The sequence below is a fragment of the Mustela putorius genome, unplaced genomic scaffold (genome assembly GCF_011764305.1).
Source record: "Mustela putorius furo isolate JIRA1106 unplaced genomic scaffold, ASM1176430v1.1 tig00003867_pilon_pilon_pilon, whole genome shotgun sequence".
Taxonomy (NCBI): domain Eukaryota; kingdom Metazoa; phylum Chordata; class Mammalia; order Carnivora; family Mustelidae; genus Mustela; species Mustela putorius.
Window position 1 is genome coordinate 1,479,618 of NW_025422019.1, and position 26,327 is coordinate 1,505,944.

At 39.9% G+C, this 26,327-nt stretch overlaps 1 non-coding gene across 1 annotated transcript; it reads left to right on the top strand.

Annotated features, from left to right (window-relative positions):
• The first annotated feature begins 1,306 nt into the window (after positions 1-1,306).
• Positions 1,307-1,452, top strand: LOC123387952. Its single transcript, XR_006602441.1, has one exon. It is a non-coding gene; the product is annotated as a U4 spliceosomal RNA (small nuclear RNA).
• The last annotated feature ends 24,875 nt before the right edge of the window (positions 1,453-26,327 follow it).

Below are 26,327 nucleotides of genomic sequence, written 5' to 3' on the forward strand. Positions count from 1 at the left end.
ACACAGGAATTTGGAGGGTAGGCAAGCAGTCTCTCTATAAGACAAGCCTTAGAAGTTAATTTATAATTGTGAAGGTAGTGAGAAGACTTTAGAGAGGCTTACCTCTCTAAGCTGGGGGTATGTGTTTACATTTCAGCCAGAAATGAGGCCTGGGCTTGGAGACAACTGACTCCAGGTTATCTGCCCTGCAGGGGTAAACAGCTGGCCCTTGAACAAAATAGGTGTGAACTGCATAAGTCCATTAATGTGTGCATTTTCTTCCGAGAAAAGTAGTACAGTTCTATAAATGTATTTTCTCTTCCTTATGATTTTCTTAGTAACATTTTCTCTTCTCTAACTTACTTTGTTTTTAATATACTGTACACGGAGTATTTACTGTGTATTTAACTATATCCTTTAAGAATAGAGTATATAAAATATACTTCCAACCAACAGTAGGCTGTTAGTAGTTAAATTCTGGGGGAGTCAAAAATTATATGGTGATTGTTAACTGTTTGAGTTAGTGCCCCTAACGCTGGTATTGTGCAAAGGTCAGCTATATTTACACTCCAGGTTACCTGCCATACAATCTCTAAGGGGCAAGGGTGTTTTCCCTCCTCGTAGGAAAAGAGGGCCTATAGATGATGCATCACTCTCCACCCATCAGCCAAAGGATGTCATTTGCTCCCTGGAGATCTTCCATATGGCTTTCCTTGTGTCACCCGGCTGGAACAGGGAGGGTCCACCAGCTTGTTATTTACTGTAAGCTCATTAGTGAGAAATCTGTCTCAGATTCAGAATACCTCATATATTCATTTAAAATAAAATTAATAAAGATGAATGTTAATAACCCCAAAGTGGTAAGTAATTTATACTGAACGTTGATAACTAGGCAAAATACCTTCTAAGTAGAAAAAAAAAAAAAGATCTAGAATCAAATGATTAATATGATGACAGTTGCATGGTGACGAATGTGGTGATTTTGATTTGTCTTTCCTCCTAAAATGTTCTTAAAGAGTATATATCAATTTGACAATGGAAAGAATTAAAAAGAAATTTTTTTTTTTTGCATAAGGATCATAATAGAGAGGATCTCTGTCTTAGTCATCCATTGCTGCATTACAAATTAAGTCCAACTTAATAGGAGAACAACACACCTTGATTATCCCCCAGTGCCTGTGGTCAGGAGTCTGGGCCTTGCCAAACTGGGTTCCCTGGCAGCCCCATTCCAGGCCTCCCACCGGGGGCCCCAGAGCCCCACCACCTTAGCAGCACAGTATTTCAGTATTGAACTTATAAAGAAAATCACATTAATTCATGAAATATGAGCTTTGCGCAGTGGCAGCATCGTAGCCAAAGACATTTATCCGAGGTGCCATTATTGTTAATTGAAAACTTTTCCTAACTCATGAAATATGTTTGAGTGCCTTGTGGTTCTTTTCTGTTCTTCTATTTTGGGGTTTTGCCTACGATTTCTAGAATGTGTCAGTGTGACCGTGTTCCCCATCTTCCCGAGGGCTCCTCACGCCAGCCCTGCAGCCTCAACATGCTTGTGTTAATCCAGCTCTCACGAGGGCTGGAGGCTTGTGTTGCAGTGCTAGGTCTTCTTGGCAGAGCTCCTTGTGTGTTTGGAATCAGTCACAGTAGGGGCTGGAGAAGCTGTTACACAATTTCTTGGCAGTGAGTGTCTTCATTAGTGATCTGCATAATCAGGCAAAAGCTGAGAACGAAATATAAGAGCCACTATATGGTAACCCAGAAGCTAGCCATGCAGAAGCAGTACCCTTTACCTGGGATCTTGGTCACCAGGGCTCTCCCGGCCTCTGCTCCTTCCCTCCCCTTCCAGGGACCAAGGCCTTTGGACTTCCACCCACAGGAGAAGCTCCTGAGAGCACCTCCAAGTTCCTAGCAAGGCCTCGAGGGGCTCCACTCCTGGACCACCCTTCCTAGTCCTTGATGGGCTGATCTGCCCTCAACCTAGTGGGCAGTGGGGGCAGGACCATGAAGGAGCTCTTTTTTTCCATCATCAGCTCCTTTTCCCCTCTGGGGAATCCTCTGGCCAGCCCAGAGGGAGGTGCTTCTTCATGTATCCAAGAAAGCAGTGTGGTTCCCCTGAGGGTCCCCCAGGGTCCTAGTATCTTAGCAGCACAAAGAATGTCAGGTGCGCAGGAGTATAGTTGCATCTGTGAGGCCTCCATGAGGCTGACTTTAAGACTTGAGCTCTGATGGAGGATTGGGAACAATCCCCATATGCAGGGACTGGTTATTCCAGCATCGGGGGTCCTCAAAAAGCTTTTGGGATCCAGAGGATACGTGTGTGCTCTGGAGTTCATAAATAGAAACTAGTCACGAACCCACCTTCTCTAAGACTCGAAATGCTACTGCCTAGACTCAGGATTACAAATCCTATGCAGTGGATTCTTGATTCTTGATTGTTAAGGAAATGTACAAGACTGTTAATAATAAAAATGGGGACTGGCCAAAGGCCCAAGAGGGGAATGTAGTGCACTGGCTGCTGAAGTAGAGCAGGGAGAGAACTGAGTGTTTGGAGAGCACTGAGGATTGCGGAGGCAGACAGGGAGGCAGTGGCAACGTGGTCAGGAACAATGGATGGCCTGATCACTACCCAAGCTTCATCCTAGGAGCCATCTGGAGATGGTGCCACCCTCCCTGGACCCTCAGCTCTTCTGCTGGAATAGATGACCTCGCTGGCTCCATGACCCTGGCAGAAGCATCCAGTCAGCTGAGCCTGAGTTGTGTAACCTTTCCTGGCTACCAGGGAGTGTGGAGGGAGAGGGCTTGGCCTCCTCCAGCTGCACAGTGGGTGGCAAACCTGGATTCCACCAGACAGATAAGAAGATCGCTCTCCTGGCTGAGTATCCCTAAATATCAAATGTCCAGCACAATAGCCAAGAGATTGTGGTTATTTAGTCATGCAGTTGAAATGACTAGGAAAAGAATTGCGTATATATACATGTATATGTTGTTGAATATTATATGTATATATAATATTATATATACTATATATTATAATTACATATAGCAAATATAACATCATATATACTACTTGATTTTATTCATTTTGAAAGAAATGTCTCTCTTTTAGTGGCGTCAGAGGCTTCTAACCTAAAACTTCAAGATGGCAATTTCCACCAGGAAACATTTTGGAACCTGTGGCAAAGGACATACAGTTTGGGAATGACCATGTTATGTCAGAGCTTGAAGTAAGTATTGAACTCAGTCTTTTGGGGTTAACAGGTCATTTCCCCCAGAGGTTATTGGGCTATCCTGCCCAATGTTGGTATCGCCAGATAATAAGAACATGGACTATTAGTTTTGGCTCCACATTTATTTTCATTTTTATTTATATTCTTTTTTTTAAAAAAAGATTTTATTTATTTATTTGAGAGAGAGAAAGAGAGCACATGAGCAAGCAAGAGGAGGGGCAAAGGGAGAGGGAGAGAGAGAATTCTAAGCAGACTTCATGCTAAGCATGAAGCCTTCCTTATGTGGGGATGGATTTCACAACACTGAGATCATGACCTCAGCCAAAATCAAGAGTTGGATGCTTAACCAACTGAGCCACCCAGGTGCTCCTTGTCTAATCACCTTATTTCAAGTTATTGTGCCAAGCATTGTTGACAGAAATGAAGGCTACTTGGTTCTGCACACAGGAAGGTTACAGTTGGGTACAGCAGACAACGCATAATTAGAACGTTATAATGCATTATACTTCTTAACAGTATGCTGGTGGGTGTGAAGTCCCAGAATAGACTACTCAGAGTATCTTTCTAGAGAGCTGATTTCATTCCATGTTAAATAATTTAAAATCCGATAATGTTATATTAAGACACTTGGAAAAAACACTCAGCTATACTGTGGAGTTGAATGTAAAATATGAAGTGGATGTTGGCAAAAATGGTGAAATAAAGACCTCTGACATTTCTTTCTATAAAAGTAATGGGAAATACAGCAAAAATGATCAGAATCAGCTTTTTAAAAAAAATTTTTTTTATTTTTTATTTTTTTTAAAGATTTTGTTTATTTATTTGACAGAGAACACAAGTAGCAGAGAGGCAGGCAGAGAGAGAGAGAGAGAGAGAGAGAGAGAAGCAGGCTCTGCACTGAGCAGAGAGCCCGATGCAGGGCTCGATCCCAGGGTCCTGGGATCATGACCTGGGCCGAAGGCAGAGGCTTTAACCCGCTGAGCCACCAAGGCACCCCAGAATCAGCTTTTTTAGAACTCTGGGAATTAACTACAAGCTTGCAGAAATTTGGGGAACGCCTGTTTAAGACAAATGCCTGAATCTTGGTAAGAATTGTAAGCTTTGTGGCATTTTATTATGCCCTAATCCCACCCTCTGGATAGCCTTGAAAAGTAACAGCCCACATTTGCAGTGCAAATCAGCAGACTGGCAGCCATCTAACAGAGCAGAACTGACCTGGAACACTTCCAAAGCCCCATCACCAGAAAACTGTCATAATTTGACATGCTGATGGTTCCTTGGAAGACCTCATTTACTAGGCTGTCTGTATTTGACCTCTAAGCACACACAGTGTGAAAAGCCTTTTCCTAGGGAGCATTTTTAAAATACAATTACAGGCAGGGCATCTGGGTGGCTCAGTGGGTTAAGCACCAGACTCATTTGGCTTAGGTCATGATCTCATGGGTTGTGGGATTGACCCCTGCATCAGTGGGAAGTCTGCTTGGGATGCTTTCTTTCTATTTCCTCTTGCCCCTCCCCCCACTCACACCTGCTCTGTCTCAAATAAATAAATAAATCTTAAAAGAAAACAATTATAGGTAAATTGATTACAGTTGGGTCAAATAGTAGAGGTTTAAGAGGAAATTATGGGGAGTGCAATGTCCATGGGATACCGAAAAGCTCTAAAATATTCTTGGGAATCTAGAAGGCCATGCTTATGTGTAGGGCTGTGAGCACATTAAAAGCTGTATGCACACTCAAGAAAGACTTGAAAAGTCTTTAAGCTCTCACCTCTGGCTGGTCTTGAGACTCTGCAAGCAGGAAGTAAAAGCTTTAAGAACTGAGTTGTACAATTTCCTGGCTTAGTTGTAAACTGTCTGGTGGAGTATTGAAGGCATGCTGAATACATACAGAGCCCCTCAACAAAGTCTGGGGAACTTACTCGTTCCAAGTCTTTAAGGAACTTTCTCTCCAGACCACCAGACTTACTGAACAGAAACATCAGTGTCCATATATGACAAAGAATACCTTGTATGAAGGATTAATTAAAAAAAAAAAGGCATTAAAACAAAACAAAAAAAACAACTACAACAAACAGCAAAAACAACAAACTCTGGGGAGAGGGAGAATCTGCTTTTCAGAATTGCCATAGCATATTATTTGACATATTCAGTTTTCAACAAAAAATTGTGAGACACGGAAAGAAATAAGAAAGCACGACCTAGTCACAGGAAAAAGAAAAGTAATCCAGAGGTTGGACTTACTAGTCAAAGACTTTGAATTAGTTATTTTAAATATGTTCAAAGAATTAGAAAACATATTATACTAAAAGGAAACATATACTTAATTTCCACCACTTTATTGGTGTTATATACTCATTGTGCCATCAGCATTCTCTTATTTTCTTTTAATATGACACAGCCATGTATATGTATTATAAATTCTGCAGTTGAAAAGTGCAATAACTAAAATAAAAACTTCACCAGAAGTCCTCAACACATTTGAGCAGACAGAAGTAAAAGCCAATGAATTTGAAGAGAACTCAATTGAGGTTATTCAGTCTGAGAAACAGAAAGAAAAAAGAATGAAGAAACATTAACAGATTATCAGAGTCCTGTGGGCACCATCAAACATAACAGCATATGCATAATGGGAATCTCAGCAGGAGAGGAGAGAGAAAAGGGGGCAGAAAAAAGTACTTGAAGATATATTGGATGAATGATCCAAAATTTGGTGAAAAAATCATTTCATATTTTACATGAAATATATATAAATAATATAGTTCTAGGTTGATGAGTGCTCAACAAACCTCCAAGTGGTCAATAAACTTCAAGTATGGTGAATTCAAAGAGAGAGAGACCCACACCTATAAACATCATAATTAAACTGTCAAAAGACAAAGGCAAAAAAGAAAATCTTGAAAGCAGTGAGAGAGAAGTGATTCATCATGTACAGGTGATCCCCAATAAAATTCAAACTGATTTCTCATTAGAAATAATGAAGGCCAGGAAACTGTGTGATGATATATTTGAAGTTGTGAAAGAAAAAATAATGTCAAAAATTTCATATCCAGCAAAGCTGTCCTTTGAAGATGAAAAAATTTAGATATTTCCATATAAACAAACACTGAAAGAATTCATCACTAGGAGATCTGCCTTACAAGATAGGCTAATGGGGTTCCTTTAGGCTGAAATAAAAGAAAAACATCAGACAGCAACTTGAATCTGTATGAAGAAATAAAAATCCCTGGTAAGGTAACTAATAGGTACATATGAAAAAGATTATAAATGTCTTTATTTAATCTGACCTAAAAGACAACTGCATAAAGCACTAATTAGAAATCTGTGTCAATGATCACAAAATGTATAAAGATATAATTTGTATGATAATAGAAATTATTGTCATATACAATACAAATATAAATTATATCTTTATACATTTTGTGATAATAAATGACAATAAAGCCACAAAGCAGAGGGAAGAGAATGGAGCTTTATAGAAACAAAGTTTTATATACTATTGAAACTAACTTGGTATTAATCCAAATTAGATTGATATAAATTAATATGCTAATTGTAATCCCCTGAGTAACCACTAAGAAAGAACTTGAAAAGTATATAGTAAAAGAAACACTAAGAAAATAGAAATGATACATTAGGAAATACCTATTTAATACAAAAGAAGGTAGTATCAGAGGAATAGAAGAACAAAAACATGTAAAAAATATAGAAAGCAAAAAAAAAAAGGGCAGACATAATTCCAACCATATTAGTGATCACATTAAATGTAAATGAATTAAGCAATCCAATCGAAAAGCATAGATTTTCACACTGGACCAACAAAACAAAACAAAACACAAGATTCAACTATATGCTTTCTACAGGAGACATACTTTAGATCCAAAGATACAAATTGATTAGAAGTAAAAGAATGGATGGGGTGACTGTTCAAGCATCTGACTCTTGATATTGGCTCAGGTCATTACTTTAGGGTTGTGAGATCAAACCCTGTGTAGGGCTCTATGCTCAGGGTGAAGTCTGCTTGAGATTCTCTCTCTCTCACTCTCTGTTTGCCCTTCCTCTCATTCATGCTCTCTCTCTCTCTCAAATGTATAAATAAATCTTTAAAGAAAAGAGTAAAAGACCTAAAAATACAAATGTAGTGATCCAAAGGGGCACGTGCACCTGAATGTTTATAGCAGTAATGTCCACAGTAGCCAAACTATGGAAAGAACCTAGATGTCCATCAACAGATGAATGGATAAGGAAGATGTGATATATATATATATATATTGCAACCATCAAAAGAAATGAAATCTTGCCATTTGCGACGACGTGGATGGAACTAGAGGGTATTATGCTTAGCGAAATAAGTCAGTCAGAGAAAGACAACAATCATATGATCTCCCTGATGTGAGGAAGTGGAGATGCAACATGGGGGGGAGGGGTTGGGGGATAGGAAAAGAATAAATGAAACAAAATGGGATCGGGAGGGAGACAAACCATAAGAGACTCTCAATCTCACAAAAGAACTGAGGGTTGCTGGGGGGAGGGGCGAGGGAGAGGGTGGTTGGGTTATAGACACTGGGGAAGGTATGTGCTATGGTGAGTGCTGTGAAGTGTGTAAACCTGGCGATTCACAGACCTGTACCCCTGGGGCTAATAATACATTATATGTTTATAAAAAAATTTTTAAAAATTATAAAAAAAAGAAAAAAGTAAAAGAATGGGAAAAAAAGATATGTGATGAAAACATCTGCAAAGATAAGAAAGATGAAGTGGTTAGTCACTGGACAAAATATACTTTAAAAATATTACTAGAGATAAGGAGGGTGATTTTATAATGATAAAGAGTCAAATCATCAGTAAGGTGTAACAATTGTAAGCAGCTGACAGCAAAGCCACAAAATACATGAAGCAAGACATAATTGAAGGAAGGAATAGGCAATTCAACAGTAATAATTGGGAGACTTCATATGTCATGCTCAGTAATAGATAGGACAATGCCATAAATCAACAAATAAAAGACCTAAATATCATTATAAACCAAGTAGAACTAACAGACATCTAAAAACTTCCCACCCAACAACAGTAAAATATACAATTTTTTCAGCTGCACATGCAACATTCTGAAGAATAGATCATATGCTGGGCCATAAAACAAACTGAAATAAATTTTTAAAGATTGAAATAATACAAAATATATCCTCTCACCACAATGGTATGCAATTGCAAATCAATAACTGAAAGAAATTTGAGAAACTCACAAATATGTAGAAATTAACAATACACTTCTAAATACCCAATGGATCTAAGAAAAAATCACAAATGAAATTAGAAAATACTTTGAGATAAATGAAGATATAACATACCAAACTTATAAGATGCAGCTAAAACAGAGCTTAGGGGGAAATTTATAGCTGTAAAGACTGATGTTAAAAAAACAAGACCTAAAACCAAATAACCTAATCTTCCACTTTAAGACAATAGAAAAAGAACAAACCAACCTAAAGCAAGCAAAGGAATGTGATTAACAAAGAACAGAGTGACTATAAATGATGCAGGGAACAGAAAAATAATAGAGAAAAATCAATACAACCAAAAGTTAGTCCTTTAGAAAGATCATCAAAATGGACAAATCTTCCTACTTTGGTCAAGAAAAAAGAGAAAAAATTCAAATAACTAAAATAATGAAAGAAATAGGAGATATTATTACTGACAGAAATAAAAAATATGTTGGAGGAATATTATGAACAATTGTATGTTAATAAATTAGATAACAGATGAAATGGATAAATTTTTGCAAAGATGCAAACCACCAAAACTGACTCAAAAAGAAATAGATAATCTAAATAGACTTAGAACAAGAAAAGAGACTGAATTCATAATAAAACCCCAAACCATACACACAGAAAACCCAGGCCCATTAATGGTTTAATCCCACCAAACATTTAAAGAAGAATTAATATCAATTCTTTACAAACCCTTCCAAAAAATGGAATGGGAGGAAACAAAATCTTTGTAAAGTCAATATATATATATATGTATATTTTTAGAGAGGGGAAGTGGGTCAGGGAGAGGACAGAGGGAGAGGGAGAGAGAGAATCATAAGGAGACTCCATGCCAATGTGGAGCCCCATGCAGGGCTTGATCTCCTAACCCTGAGATCATGACCTGAGCTGAAATCAAGAGTCAGATGCTTAACTGATTGAGCCACCCTGGTGCTCCAATAAAGTTAGCATTATTTGGATATTAAAATAAGACATGGACATCACAAAAAAAGAAAACTACAGATAATATTTCTTATGATTATAAATGCAAAATTCCTCAACAAAATATTAGCAAACCAAATTGAGCAACACATGAAAATATTTATACACTTAGACCAAGTGAGATTTGTCCCCAGAATGCAAGATTGGTTTAACATCCAAAAAATAATTAATGTAATACATCATATCAATACACTGAAAACAACAACCACATGTTTATTTATCAACTGTTAATAGATTAGACAGCAGGAAAACTATTTAATAAAATCCAACCCCCTTTCATGATAAGGCATTTAACAAACTAGGAGTAGAAGGGAACTTCCTCAACTTAGTAAAGGCAGTTACAAAACAAACAAACCTAAATCTACAGCTAACATCATACTTACTAGTGAAAGATTGGATACATTTTCCCTAGGATCAGGAACAAGACACGGATGTCTGCTTTCACTATTTCTTATTCAATATTGTAATGTAGATTCTAGCCAGGGAAATTAGGCAAGAAAAAGAAATAAATGGAATCCAGATTGGAAAGGAAGAAATAAAAGTTTCTCAGTTTATAGCTGACATATCTTATAAAAAGTAAATTCTAAGGAGTCCACAAAAAAATTGTTAGAACTGATGTATGAATTCATCAAGGCTGCAGGATACCGGCACAATATACAAAAATCAAAATCAAAACCAAACCAAGGGTATTTCCATACATTGGAGTGAAAAATACAAAAACAACATTAATAAAACAGTATTAAGAGGAATAAAATACTCTGGGATAAATTTAACAAAAAGAGTATAAGCCTTGCACATGGAAAACCACAAGAAATTACATAAAACTTAAATGGAAACACATTCCATATTCATGGATCAGAAGACAATACTCCTCAAATAGATTTACAAATTCAACACCGTCCTTCCCAGAGTTTGAGCTGGATTTTTCATGGAAATTAACAAGCTGATCCTAAAACTCATGTGGAAGCTCAAGGGGCCCAGAATAGCCAAAATAATCTTTAAAGGAAAAACAGTGTCAGACAACTCACATTTCCCAATTTCAAAATTTACTACAAAGCTGTATTAAGACAGTGTGGTGTGGGCATAAGGAAAGACATATAGATCAATGGAATAGATGAAAGTCTGGAAATAAACTCTCACATTTACATTAGTTGATTACTAATTAGTTGATATAAACAAAACAAACAAAACAAAACAAACAAAAACAACTAATTAGTTGATACAAAAGGATCAAACTAATTCAATGAGCAAAAACCAGTCCTTTCCACAAATGTGCTAAGACAACTGGATATTCACATGCAAATGAAAGAAATTGGACCTCTACCTCATACCACATGTACAAGTTAACTCAAAGTGGAGTAAAGACCTAAAGTAAATGTGAAAGCTATAAAAATTTTAGGCGAAAGCATAACTTTTATAACTTTGGATTTGGAAATGGTTTCTTTCTTTTTTTTTTTTAAGATTTTATTTATTTATTTGGCAGACAGAGATCACAAGTAGGCAGAGAGGCAGGCAGAGAGAGACAAGGAAGCAGGCTCCCTGCAGAGCAGAGAGCCCGATGCAGGGCTCGATTTCAGGACCCTGGGATCACAAACTGAGCCAAAAGCAGAGGCTTTAACCCACTGAGCCACCCAGGTGCCCCTGGAAATGGTTTCTTAAATATGACATCAAAAGCACAGAAAACAAAATAAAAAGTAAATAAATTAAACTTCATCAAAATTAAACATTCCTGTGCTTCAAAGAGCACCATGGAGAAAGTAAAAGCTGGGGCCCCTGGCTGGCTCAGTTGGTAAGCATGTGACTCTTGATCTCAGGGTTGTGTGAGTTTGAGCCGCATGTTGAGTGTAGAGACAACTTAAAAAAAAAAAAAAAAAAGTAAAAGCCAACCCACAGAATGAGAAGAAATATTTGTAAGTCATATATTTAATAAGAAACTTGTATCTACAATATAAAAAGAACACTTACAACTCAATAATAAAATGACTAATAACCCAATTAAAAGTGGGCAAGTAATCTTGTAACCCATGTTGTAACCCAGACTACACTGATAAGGGGGGGTGAGTCCAGGATCTCAGGCAAAGTTACTGTGATGAAGATTCACTTGCTAATGTTGTATAGACTATGGGGGCAGTGTTCCTTCCAAGTTGTCAGGATGCATCAGCTCCATCTTTCAGGCTTTAAGAGGTATGCCAATAGGACACACATCCAACTCAGGCATGCTCAAGAAAGGCCTCCTGGAGCCCCTAAGCTTTAATCCCCAGCTGCAATGTGAGTCAAGTTCATTCTGCTAAGCTCATGAGCTAAGCAGGGTAGCACAGCTGAAGGACCAGCTCATCTTTCCCCCAGGACGTGCAGCCACAGGGATCCTGATCCCTTCCTGAACCATAGCATGCTGCTAAGAATAGTGAAAGTACAGTATATGTGTCTCTGAAGATCTTCCCATGGAGTCATGAATATTTACAAGCTTTCCTGGTATAAAGAGATCGTCAGCCTGCAGTACTGCTCTGAGTGGTCTCTCTCTTCAGAACACAATCTTAAATTCCTGTCCTCCAGGAATCATATCCTGATTTTACCACAGCGTTCTAATTAAATTTATGGAATGGTGAAACCTGAATTTGGCTGATGAATAAGAATAAGAATAAGCCAGGGCTGCTTGTAAACTAGGTCTGCTAGGCTATATAAGGGAGGACACTGGCCCTAACATTTCTTAACCTAGTTATCCCTTTTTTGGGTAAAATAATATATGACATGAATAGTAGTTATAACTCTCTGGTTGCAAGTGACAAAAACCTAACCCAAACTTGAGCAGTAGCTGGGCTGATGGATCTAGGGATGCAGTGCTACAATGACATCGTCTCCTTTGTGGCTTCTGCTCTCTTTTAGCATTGCCTTCATTCTCTTCTATGGCACACTGTCTTTCTTCTAGAGCATGGCCCTAGAAACTTCCAGGATTGCCTTCTCATGTATTTGACACCTGAGAGGAGTGGTCAGTCCTTCTGACTCTAGGAGTCCTTCTGACTCCTAGTTCAGAAAATCCCTGGGAAGGGCTCGGATTAGCTCAGTCTGAGTCAGGTGCTCACCTGTGAGCTTATTAACTATGGCTGGGAGGTGGGTCAGACTACACTGATATGGAGAGGGAAAAATCCCCAAGGAAAGAAGTGCTGTTTTTAGAGGAATGGGAGCATGAGAGGCAGAAAGACAACAGACCTCTGTTACATGATGCTGACTGGATTCTTTGATGTTGAAGCTGGTCAGGTTGATAAACTCCTGGTATAGCAGGCCAAGAATGATATTTACTATTTTTTGTCTACACAGTACTCATTCACCTTTTCCATAACAACCACTGCAGTTTCCTCTGAGCAACTACTCTACTCCTATTTCCAGCCAATGTGTTGATATGGGACTCCAGCCCAGTGAGGAGTGCAATCCATAACCTGGACTGGTCAGTTAGCATAGAACAAGCCCTATGGCCAGCTACCCTGATGGTTCCTATGAGTGTCTTCGGGGCTGGAACTGTGTGTCACTCAGTGCTGGGTCTTCCACAGCAGTGGTTCCCAAACCTGGATGACCTCACAAACACTTAGGGACTCCTTCCCAGATGTAAAGAATCTATAAATGTGGGGTTTGTCCTTGGCATGCATCTATCTATCTATCTATCTATCTATCATCATCTTTTTTTTTTTTTCCTGGGCATCTGTATTTTTAATAAGCTTCCTAGTGAATAGGGATGTTTGGGTTTGGGTATCATTGCTCCACCATGTTTGTATACAATAGGTAGTTTATGATTGCTGGTATACTGGAAAAGCAAATGATCCAGATGTGATCATACTACCTGTCTTTGAATTGCCTGTGGGAATAGAGCTGCCAGGACTCCCTTGATGTGTTTTGAGGTGGTCCTGCTACTTTCAGCTAATGATCTAGGTCCTCGTTTTTGGTGACATGCCACTTGCTGATGGAAACAAGGTCTTCCAATTCCAGGAGCTGGCAGAACCCTAGAGGTCTGGGACACTTGAGGAGACAGCCAAGCTTGAAATGGGCTTGCCGGGTTAGTTCCAACCAGGCCAGGATGACTCAGTTTGAATGTCAGGACCTTCTAAAATTAATCTGCAGCCACATCTAAAATCAGCACCTCACACAAAATCACCAGCTCCCTCCTTGCCCATGGAGGATTTGGGAACCTGGGGGAGCTGGGACTGGACCATCTCCATTTTTCAGCCCCTCAGACATTTGTCTGAATTTAAACTTGCTAACAGACAGTTTTCCTTCTGCTTTTTCTCTTCTTTTCTTTTAAAATTCTTTCCCTTCCAATTGCAAGCAAAGGCTATTTTTATGTCCAGGAGTTTCATTTCTCAAAAGGAGGATGACAGGCGGTAGATATTTTAGTCCTTAGTTCTTATTAATGGAATTAAGGTACAAATTTAATCCAAAATATTCAGAGCTTTTTTTAAAGTTATTTTTTCAATTAAAATAGTTGTATACCATCATTGTAAAAAATCAGATAATACAGAAAGTTCTAAAGAAGAAAGTAATAATTATTGGAAATTTGTCATCCAGAGATAAATAATTGCTGTCATGTTGGTGCAAGTCTTCCTAATGTTTTTTTAACTAGTCCTCAAATTATGCACACTTAAAAAAAATAAAAAGGCATAAGTTGCATAAATGGTAAGCCCAAGAAAGTCTTTGGACTCTTTATCCAAGACAGTCTCCTAGAGGGAAGAAATCAGATATTGAGAATCTCTACATCAATGTTACTTTAAAACTGTCTTTAATTTTCATAGTCTGTTGGTTAAATTATAAATAAGAACTTTCTGGAAGGCAATTTGGTGTTATGTATTGAAAAAAACAATCCTGCATACCACTTGAGGCAGCAAATGAATTGTAGGAATTTATACTAGAGCACAGATTCCCAAACTTTCTGGTTTTTGGTGCCTTCAGGGTCTCAGAAATTTTTTCACAACATCTCCTAGGCCAAGGAAGCACGTAATAGTTCCATTTATTAAGTAATTATGTCCAAACAACTTAAGTATTTATGTCCTAACAACTTAGAGGTCAACACTATTTCAGATTCTCTTGCACAGGTTCAGTTAAAGCACCAGCAAAACAGGAGTAATTATGATATTTATCTCATAAAATTAAATGAGTTTGACAGCATCCTGGCATTTGATTAGCACTCCATAAATATTAGCAATTGGTATTAGTGGCTAGTCATTTAGAACCATGTTTCCAACATGTAGTTCACAGGAGGAATGAGAGAGGGCGCCCGTGGGTATCTTCTGAGCTCAGGGCTGTCTCAGGAGCCTCCGCCCCCCACCTTTGCCCCCAGGTGGGCAGACTCCTTACATTCCCTTGGCTCCTCCTTACCTCCTCATCTCCCTCTTTACATTCTCTCCCACCATCCTGCTTTTCCCACCAAAGAGGAACAGGAAGTGAAACTAATGAAAGACAAAAAGGAAAAGGACCTTTTCTTGTAGGGTAAGGATGCCTCCTGATTGAGTGGGCTCCCAACCACCCTGATCTTGGATATGGGCTCTTTGAGGGCAGCCTACAGGACTTCCTGTGTGTTCTGTGTAGAATTCTCTGGAGAGTATGCTTAAGGCTTGAACTAACTCTTGTAAGATATTGGTCCTGGCATGCCTTGCTCATTCTGTAGTGGAGGGGTCTGATTGCCTACTTCCTTGCAATGCCCAGACTCCCTGAAGTCCACCAGTCCAGCTGCTCCTTAGTGTTGAGACAGGCCAGGGGATTGTAGCAGAGGAAAGCTAGTGACAGCAGATTCTCCTTAGCTTTGATCTGGCTCAATTTCTAACATCCCTTGGGCATAAGGATCAAATAAGCTAATTCCTTTGGGAGAATGCTTGAAGTAGACCTCGGGTTCCCATTTACACCAGGCAGGACTCTTAGGAGATAAAGTGACAAATCTAATCATCACCATCACACAATAGCTGTTAATTTAACACCTACAATGAACCAAGAGCGATACCTTTTATGTACCTTATCCCATTTAATAATGATAAATACCATGTACAATATATGTCATTTATCTCATTTTGCAGGTGAGGAAACTGACAACCAAAGAGGTTAAAATTTGTCCCAAGTTCACACAGAGGGCAAAGCTAGTATCAGTCACAGTTTGTTTGTCTTGGAGATTAGTATTATGAAATCTGAGAATACTATTTGCAAGATTGATGTATAATCACAAAAAATTGGAAATTGGCCTTAATTTCCAACAATAGCATATTGATTACATAATGTGTAATACATCCATACAATGGAGTGTTGTACAATGAGTAAGATTGGCAGTGTGATATTTATTGACATGGGATGTTTTCACAGTATATTTTCTTTCTTTCTTTCTTTCTTTATTTGACAGAGAGATCACTGCAGAGAGGCAGGCAGAGAGAGGGGGAAGCAGGATCCTTGCTGAGCAGAGAGCCCGATGCAGGGCTCAGGGTTCGATCCCAGGACCCTGGGATCATGATGTGAGCCGATGGCAGAGGCTTTAACCCACTGAGCCACCCAGGTGCCCCTCACAGTATATTTTCAAGGACAAATATATAGTATGATTCTATTTCTGAAAGATAAAACAAGTGTTCTAAGACCTTACAAATATTGTTAGGTTAAAAAAATGTATGGAAAGAAAGATATTTAGAAGTATAAATGCCAAAATATTAGTCTTAGACCTTTGCAAAGTGGGATTGTGGGTGATTTTTATTTCCTTCTTCATTGTTCACGTCTATTTTCTTGTCTTCCAAAGTATCTGTGTATTGCTTATAAAAAGACAGAGGTGATGAGCACTGGGTGTTATACACAACTAATGAATCATTGAACACTACATCAAAAACTAGTGATGTACTTACTATGTGCTGGCTAATTGAACATAATAATAATAATTAAAAAAAAGACAGAGGAAAAGGGGATACAGGTCTGGAAATAAGGAAATTCTGTGTTCTAATGCCAGCTCTGACTTATTTTGAGCAAGTCATTTTCCTTATGAGTTTTGGCATCTTCATTTGTAACATGAGTGATTGCTTAGTAGACAGGAAAACCCATGAGAGTAAAGACCATGTCTATTTTGTCCTAGAAATGTTTGTAATGCAGGCTTTACTAAGTAGTGAATTAATGAACGAATGATAAGAGATTTAAAAATTCGGGGCTATGTGGTGGGAGAGTTTCAGAGACATGGCATGCAGCAATGGTCCTCAAATGCGATCCAGAGGCAGAAGACTTAGAGATTGTGGGATTTTTTTTGTGCACACCATAAAATAATCATGAGACTGGTCTCTGTTACATTCAGTTTGGCAGTTTGGGAAGTTGGTTCAGCTCTGGGCTTAGTATTGAATGGACTTGGGTTCCAGTTCCTATCTGCTCTTTGCCAGCTGTGAAATCTTGAAATTATATATCTTTTTCTGAGCTTATTTTCTCATCTGTAAAATGAGAGTAATAATTAACAGTTAGCTCAGGGTTGTTCTGAGCATTTAAACACTCTGTTTAGAAATTAGTTCAGAATGGTAGACTAAACTCTAGCCACTTTTTCCTATTCCAAATATTTAGAAGCATTAGAAAAAAGAAATTTATATAATCCATAATGTTCTGGCAAACAAGAAAGAGCAATCTCAGTGGAACTGAAATTGTGAGGAATTGACGAGAGCAAAAAAGATGCCGGATTTGGAGGAATGAAAGCAGTGTCTTAAACATGTGCAGGAAAGACCTATGAAAGGTGGAAGTGGTTTTGATGGTGCTTCAAGCTTGAAGACAGTGGATGGGGCAGGGGGTGGTGGTAGCTGACAGGGTAATGTACTCAGATGTTGCGGTAGGAACAGTCAAGCCAACCAGCTACTTACTCCTCCCACCCCATCTTTCCCCCTTAGCCAAACAGCAGCATCAGGGATATTTGCCTCCATCATACAAATGTGGGCACTCAAACTGGGGAGGCAAGGCAACATCTAGGAAGAACAGACATCAGGGGTTTTTTGTTGTTGTTGTTTTTATCATTTTGTTTCTTACACTCTATCATCTGTCCCGTGTGATGACTGGAGACATCACCCATAGATTAAGTAACAAAGAATCTCAAATCCAAGGTGAGTGCACAACCTAGAACCACTGGCCACTGAGAAAAACCACTACAATGACACAGGCACAGGGTTTAATAAACAGAAACACTAGCTCCCAAAGAAACAGAACTAGAAGAACAGACAGATTAAACATTTAGAATGAGCAAAAATATCCTCAGAGAATTATTAGAGAAAGTCTGAGTTCTCAGAAATAAGATAATAAAATTCTCAAAGGCATCCTCAGTAAATGGGCTATGAACAGGTTAGACATAGATGAACAATAGCATATAAGTGATCAAATTGAGGAATTCTTTTACAATACACTGCAAAAAAAAAAAAAAGGAGAAAGCATGAAATACAAGTTAGGATATATGAAAAGTTGATCCAGAAGTTTCAATATCCATCAGATAGAGGTTCCAGAAAGAAAAAGAGAGACTAGAAGTGAGGAAGACTGAAGTAAGTACAGGAGGAAGTTTCTCAAGTTGATGAAAAACAAAAGTCCCCATCCTGAAAGGGTCCACCACATGACAAACAGAACAGAAATCTTAATATGATGAATCATTATGCTATGGTGAAATTTGGAACATGAAGCATAGAGAAAAGGAAAACAGATTACTCATAAAGGGAAGCAGATGAATGTCAGATTCAACTACAACACTGCACACTGGAATATCTTCAGAGATCTAAGAAAAAAATGATTTGTGCCAACCTAGCCATCTCTCAAATGTGAGGGCAAAATATATAAAGACAATTTCAGGCATCCAAGGATGAGTAAATAAATTACCTTCAGTTTTTTCCTGCAAGAGGATGTACTCTAACACAATGAAAATAAATCCAAGAGAAAGCTATAGGATTCAAGTAGCAGTGATGAGTAAAAAAATTATAGGAATAGTAGATGTCTAAATAACTGTTAACTGAAAAAAACAAAAACGTCACCATCTGGAATTGAAATCCTAAAATGTACCATTGTAGGTGGGGAGAGAGGAGGCGGAAAGGAGTATGAGAGGAGAAAGGTCTCTGAGGTGTGTAGTGGCTGCTCATGAGAGGCACGACACTTATATAAGCCAAAAAGGACAAAAAATAATGACCAGATAATGGAGTTAAAATTTAAAAGTAAGCACTTGAACATCAGAAATTAAATCAAGAAATTAAATCAATCCATTGACAAAAAGTAAAAAAGTGGGGAAAAATAGAAAACATGATGAACACAAATATAAAATAAGACAGCAACAATAGGCCTGCATATATCAGTAATTATAATAAATGTGAGTAGGTTAAAGTGACTTATGAAAAAAAAATAGCAGATCAGGAGAAAAAGAAGTCTTTAAGATGTAGCTTCAGAGTGTTTCTAAGAGAGATAGCTAAAACGAAATGACAGAGACATTGAAAATGAAGGGGTAGAAGATATGATGAATATATGCTGACAAAAAAGGAAGAATGTCTAATCATATTAACATCAGAAAAAAATGGAATATAAGACAACACGAATGTTACAAGGAATAAAAAAGTTCATACATAATGGTATAACAATTATGAACTTTTATTCATCTAACTACCTAACGTTAATATATAGAAAAGAAAGCATACTTTAAAAAAATGGAAGCCACAACAAAATGGGGTTTGTTTAATAAATATAATCTGTTAATAAATTCAAAGTTCAGAAGACTATATTTCCTGTTGATGCTGGAAGGGTATTTGATAAAATCCAATGTTGTTAATAGAATAATTTAACGAACTAAGAATAGATGGACTCCTACTTAACATGATAAAATATGTACATATTGCCACCAAGAAGGGGAAGCTTAGAAATGTTCTTGCTACAGTTAGGAAGAAGAGAGGCTGCCCCATATCAGTAATATTATTTAATATTGTTCTGGATTTATCAGTTAACATAATTGAACTGGAGAATAAAATAAGAGCACTAAAAATGGGGAAAAAGTAATATTATTTTTACTTGTAAACACTGTTGATTACTGGGGCAACTCAAGATAATTTATTGGAAAATTTTAACACATGATAGAGAATTCAATAAGTTTGGTGTGTGTAAAATTATATACAGAACACAATAAACTACATATATATAACCAACAATCAAAAGTTATAATGGAAGAAATGACTTAACTTACAACAGCAATAAAAGAGATGAAATGCTAAGGTTGATGGTGTCATAATGGGTTAAATTGTGGGACAGACTCACAGCTGGTGTTGCATGCAGGATTGTTTGGTGTGTGGAAAACATGTATCTGGTGTCAGAAGCGAGGTAGTGTGGTAGTAACAAATTAAGAGTAGAAGAGACACACTGGAGATGTAAGTTTTATTTTAATTCTTTTAGGGTAGAAAACCTTAAAATATTCCATAAAAAACCCTGGTTGGAGCTAATAAATTCAGCAAAGTTCCAGGATACAAAGTCAACATACAAAACCGAGTTCCATTTCTATATGCCGATGAATAATCTAAAAAGGAAATTAAGAAAACAATTCCATTTACAATAGCATAAAAAAATATTTGTGCCATGAAGGCTACAAAAAATTGCTGAAAGAATTAAAGAAAACACAGATAAATAAATGAACACATAAATTAAAATCCCTTGGTCCTGGACTGGAAAACTTAATATTATTAAGATATCACTATTACCCAAAGTGATCTACAGATTTAATGCAGTTCCTATCAACATCCTAACTATGATTTTTGCAGAAAGAGAAAAAGCCACAACTAAAATTTATATAGAATCTTAGGGGACCCTGAATAGCCAAAACAATCTTGAAAAAGAACAAAGTTAGAAGACTCACATACCTTGATTTCAAAACTTACTATAAAACTACTGTAATTAAAACAATGTGGTACTGACACAAAGACACACATACAGATCAATAGAATAGACTAGAAAGCCTAGAAATAAACCCTTGCATATATGGTGCCAAGACTTGAATAGGAAAAAAGATAACCATTTAAACAAAGGTATTGGGAAAACTGGATATCCACACGCAAAATAATGATGCTGGGCCCTTATCTTATACTATACACCAAAATTAACTCAAAATCAATAAAAACCTAAAAATAAGAGCTAAAATTTAGAAGAAAGCATAGGGGAAAAAGCCTTTTGACAATGATTTGGCAATGGTATCTTAATATGACATGAAGAACACAGTCAATGAAAGTGAAAACAGATGAATTGGATTACATCAACCTTAAAAAACTTTTGTGAATCAAAGGACACAATCAATAGCGTGAAAAGGTGAAGAGGGGAAAATATTTACAAATCATATATCTGATAAAGGGTTAACATCCAGAATATATATACACATAAAACATCCAGAATATGTATATATTTAACTCTTACAACTTAACAAAAACAAAACAACCTGACTTAAAAAAATAGGCAAATGGAGGCCCCTGGGTCACTCAGTCAGTTGTGTCCTACCCTTGATTTCAGCTCAGGTTATGAACTGGTGGTCTTGTGATCAAGCCCCTGGAGCCTGACTCTGCACTCTGCAGGAAGTCTGCTTTAGGTTCTCTCTCTTGCTCTGCCTTACCCCCCTTTCAAATCAATCAATCAATCTTTAAATTCTTTTGGCTATATTTCCAGAAATGGAAATGCTGGATGAAATATGGTAAGTCTATTTTTCCAAAGTTTTGGGGAAACCACCCTACCATCGTTTCAGCTATGGTATTGTCTTACATTCCCACCAACAGTGCACAAGGGCTCCAATGTCACGTCCTCAACAACACTGGTTATTCTTGACTGCACAGAGGGACCAGACAGACGTGTGAGGGAAGAAACTTCCAGCAATTCCAGCTTGCAGCCACTGGGGGCTTTTCAGTGAGATCCTAGATATGGTTGGAGCAGAGGAAAACCAATTCCCTAGAATCCTGCAAAACTCCTCACCCAGAATCTGTGGCTTTCTACAATGGTTGTTATTTTATGCCAAGTTTGGAGTATTTTGTTACCTGACAATAAGTACCTGGAAGACACTTTTTGTGGGGAGGAGGGGACGAACACATGGAGGGGTTCGTACCCACATGAACTATCTCTGAAGGGCCCACAAAAAACTAGCTACAGTGGCTACTTCCCAGGGAGGGGACCTGGGTGATAAAGGGGATGGGAAGGAGAGACACTGCCCTTCCATTTTAGGACCTCTTGTCATACACATTCCTGTGACTCAAAGAGGAAATAAAATGTGAAGGTACTGGAAAGGAAGAGACAAACTGTTCTCGATGCCTTCTACCTGGTTCCAGGAGCGTTGTTTTGGCAATGGTTAAAGTGAATAAGGGGATGTAGCATGCTGGTCAGGTTATATGAGGTGAATGCGGCGCTTTCTTAGGTCCCAGTGACAATCAGGTTGAAAATGCCACAAAAGCATTTTCTTCTGGCCTGCCCTCTAAAATGAAGCTCCAGGACAGCCATCTTTACTCTCCTAATGTCGCAGGTTGAATGGCTCTTTCTAGAGTGCAGGGAGCAGCTGGGAAGAGGCCCGCCCAGCTGACATGGGGAGTCAAAGGGTGCAGGCAACAAGGGGACGAATCTTCTTACCCTGGAAGAGCTGCTGGTTTAGGCAGGATGCAAGCTGGCAGCATTGAGGAGCCTTCAGCCAGCAGAAAGAGGGCTGGGAAACCACGCAGGGAGGAGGTTAAGTAATCTCTGATGGGACTGCAGCCAGGGTCGCACTGGACTGGCTCTCCGGTGGAAACGGCCCTCCTCCACGCCTCTGCCTTTCCTGGCTGGAACTCATCAAGAGCCTCTGAGTGCAGGGCAAAGTCCAAGAAATGGAGGATATGTTCCAAAAGAAGGGTTAATGCCTAAGCCAGTGCTTCTAGGCCTTTTGTACCCCCAGAACCACTGAGTGGGGACGTGCTGCAGAATGCAGTTACCAGGGCTCCTCCTCACTCCCCCCACCCCAGGAGCCCTCCTTGAGCAGTCATGATGGGGTCTGGTATGCAACAAAGCAGGGAAACCCAGCCCCCAAACTCATGCATAAGCAGGGGTGGGGACCTCTTCTACCATGATGGCCCTCAGGAGGTCCAGCTGCTGGAAGTGTGTTGGTTGTTCTCTCTTTGACATCTCCTCACTCTTGGGGTCCCATCACCTGCTCTCTTCACCTTCTGACTTACTCATTTTTTCATCATCTCTTCATCTCCACCATTAATGATGGCAACAACCAATTTAAAAAAAAAAAATCCAGGGCACCTGGGTGGCTCAGTGGGTTAAGCCTCTGCCTTTGGCTCAGGTCATGATCTCAGGGTCCTAGAATGGAGTCTGCTCGGCAGGGAGCCTCTTTCCTCCTCTCTCCCTCTCTCTCTGCCTGCCTTTCTGCCTACTTGTGATCTTTTTGTCGAATAAATAAATAAAATCTGTAAAAAAAAAAAAAAAATCCCAATGCCCTTGCCAGTGCTCCACACCAATTCAATACACATTTCTTGGGGTAGGTTCCCAAGCTCATGGTTTTTTGAAGGTCGCCATGAGATCCTATGTGCAGCGAAGACAGTCATTACTGAAGGGTAACCCCTTTGCCCTTGCCAGTGATCGGCTCAGAAATGGGCATGTGACTCGATTCTGCTCAATGAGACCTGAGAAGTCTTGGGGGTGAGGCTTCTGAAAATCTAGCAGTTCTGGAAGATCATTCAGTTGTAAAAAGGAATGAAATACTGATGCATGCTACAATATGAATGCATGGGATGGTGAGTTATCACTCACTGGTTATGAGGGCTCCTTCCCGGGTGACGAAAATGTTCTGGAACTAGACAGGGGTGGTGATTGCACAACACTGGGAATATACTAAATGCTGTTAATAGTAAGTTTCATTACGTGTGTTTTACTAAAGAAGATGGCACTTCTCCTTTGTGTCACAGTGAGAAGAGCAGCCTGAGGAATAAGCCAAGAGTAAGAAACACAGAACAGAAAAATGGGGGCAAATCTGGTCACATATGACAGGGTTGGGCTGCTGAATCGGCACGCCCTGGGGTCTGTGTTACTTCCAGGGATCTTGTCATAGGTGATGATAAATGCCCTTATGGTTTCAGGCTGTCTGGGTCAGAGTTTGGTATAAAACGTTTTAGATTTTCCTTCTCTAGTCCTTGGAACTGGATGATATCAGGTGGCCTCTGAGCCTGCCTGACTGAGACCACCCACCTCTGCACAGAATGCCCACCAGCTCCCCAAGGCCACTCCATCTCTTCCAGCTCTCATGGGCAGCAACACTGGGCACCAGACCTTAGTTCTGCAGGAGCTCTGAGAGAATAGCATGCTTTGGCCATTGATTGGAGGGTCAAGTCCTCCCTAAACTGCCTCCTGTCTTCCTAGATGGAGAGCAGCTTCAGTCAGATTCCCCACAAAGAGATTATTAGTGTGTCAGTGACTTCAAGACTGAAGGGAAAATTGTCATGAGCCTCATGACCAACTTCCACTCTAAATTAGACCTCTTGGGTGACCTAGCACTTGGGAGACTCAGGCTTGAGGCTTTCTGACACCATCAACACTGTCATGGATATTGGACTAGGAGTGCTTCCAAGCTCCTCCTTGGAGTTAATCATGCCCCCAACCCCCACAGGAGAGCTCTTCTCTCAGTCCTCTGCCTCCCACACCCCTCCATACTGCCAGGGTAATGCCCACCCCGGCAAGGCACCTCTCTGTCCATCCTCCCCACCCCATTCCTTCTCTCTCCCACCACCTGGAGTTCCTGTTCCATAGCCAAGATGTGCCTGTATCACAAACCTTTGTGTAAACTTCCAACCTTTTCCTCTCATAATGGATGTGAATGGTCTCTAGACCATACACTTCACTTGGTCACCCTTTCCTTTGTCCCGTTCCATCTTGGGGGTGGGGAGATGGGGCCAGCAGACTCTCAGCTTCTTTCATGGCCATTTTCAGGCCTTTGCTTCCTCATTTATTCCTCATACCTCTTCTTCTCCACTGCACATTCCAGCTTCTCTACATCTTTCCCCATTCCCCAAACCTGAGCCCTCTCTATTCACTGAAGCTCTGCTTCTCCCCTTTCAACTCTTGCCAGCACTGGGACCAATGGGGCATCTGCTCCATGGCATGTCTAACCAGCCTCACCATTCCTGGACTTCCCATCTGTTATTATGGCCAAGTTATACTGGGTATGGGTAGGGGCCAGACCTTGCCCACTCACCTCACAGCCTTCTCACAACAGACCCATGTTGAGGCACCATTTTCAGGCTTGCACAGTGAGGATGATCATGTGAATGCCTGCTCTTCTTCTAGGTGAGGGCTGCTCCAGGGCCTGCAGCTTCAGGATTTGACAGAGTGATGCTCTGAGAGTAGGGCTGAATCATCTCATGGTATTAGGGACTCAGTGTTTGGGCTTCAGGGGTAAGGGGAATAAGTAGCCAGCCTGACTTGTTAGGATAGATACCCTGGAGTTGGTAGGTTGGCTAACAGTATGCTGGGTCATTGTCCATAGATACTTCTTGGACAGGCAGCTGAGATCCTCTGAGCCCTTCCCATCCATCCGTCCATCCGTCCATCCATCCATCCATCCATAAAACAGTGCAACTTAGTGCAGGCTTCCAAACTGTCTTGTGTACAGGACCATGTGGGTACCATGACTGAGTGGAGCAGACCAGGAGGAGGATGGTCACTAGCTTATGACACTTGCTGGAGGTGCAATAGAGAGCAGTGAGGACTGGGGGAAAAGTAGGGAGAAGAGTCTGATATAAAAGGATCAGCTCAGTCAATTATTGGCAAGAGGAAATATGGGCCCAACGGGACCTGATATCCTGATTTTTCTAGAAAGTCCAGAAATGTGAGCTTTTATATAAACTCTCCCAATGTTAAATGTTAATGACTAATCAAATTTAAAACTTTGGGCAGGCTCCAGTTATGCAAGTCAAGCAAAACATGTACGGGTTGGAATCAGCCCTGGGGCCCCCTCTGGCATGAGATCCAAAACACCGACTTTGGAAATGTTCTAGCACTGGCTAGCTGAGAGATTCAGGGCGAGTCATTCACTCACTTTGAACCTCAGTTTCCTCTTCTGTAAAACGGGGTAAGACCTACAGGGTTGATATGAGGGCTGAAGTGGACAACGCATGAAAAGCTCTGCACAGTGCATACTTAGAACACATGCTCAAATGGGTGGCTATTGTCACTGTTTTGTTTTGTTTTTTTTTTTGGTTTGTTTTTTGTTTTTTAAATAGCAAGTATCTGCTCTGGGCCTGGCACAGAGGCAGACATGGGCAGTGAGGACCCTCACAGGCTTGGTGGTGCTGACTTCAGTGGGGCTGGTGCCCAGCAAGCTCCAAGGACATGGACAAGGATGACGGGCCTCCCAATCTGTACCCAGACTTCCCCTTCTCTCCTTCCACCTTCCCTTGGCATCCGCCCCTAATCTTTTTTGGTTCCTTCTGCTGAAAATGAAAAGGGGAAAGGCAATTTTTAAAAAGCAGAACAGAGGTTTTGGTTTTATTTCTTGTTTGCTTTTTAAGCGTATTTAAAATCCCGGTTTCCAGAAAAGTCAGCAAAGATCATGGGGTAAGTGCAGGGAATAGAAGAGCTTGTCTTTATGGGGGGTCAGAGCCTAGGGTACTGGGAACCTCTATGCTCAGAGGCCTTTCCTCTTCCATGTATCTGCTCAGTGAGTGTTGTGGGGCAAGAGGTGCTGCAACAAGCAGGCAGGGGCTGTCATACACTTCATAGCAAGGGACATGTTTCCCTTGGTTTCCCTCTGTGTCCATGTCAAACATCTTCCTGGTTGCTTGAGTTGACCTCAGTTAGTTTCTGTTATTTGAATCCCAGATGAGTGTTTTGGTTCCAGGGAGCAGTGATCTGCCCACATTCTTATAGACTGAGGAGGGGTTCAC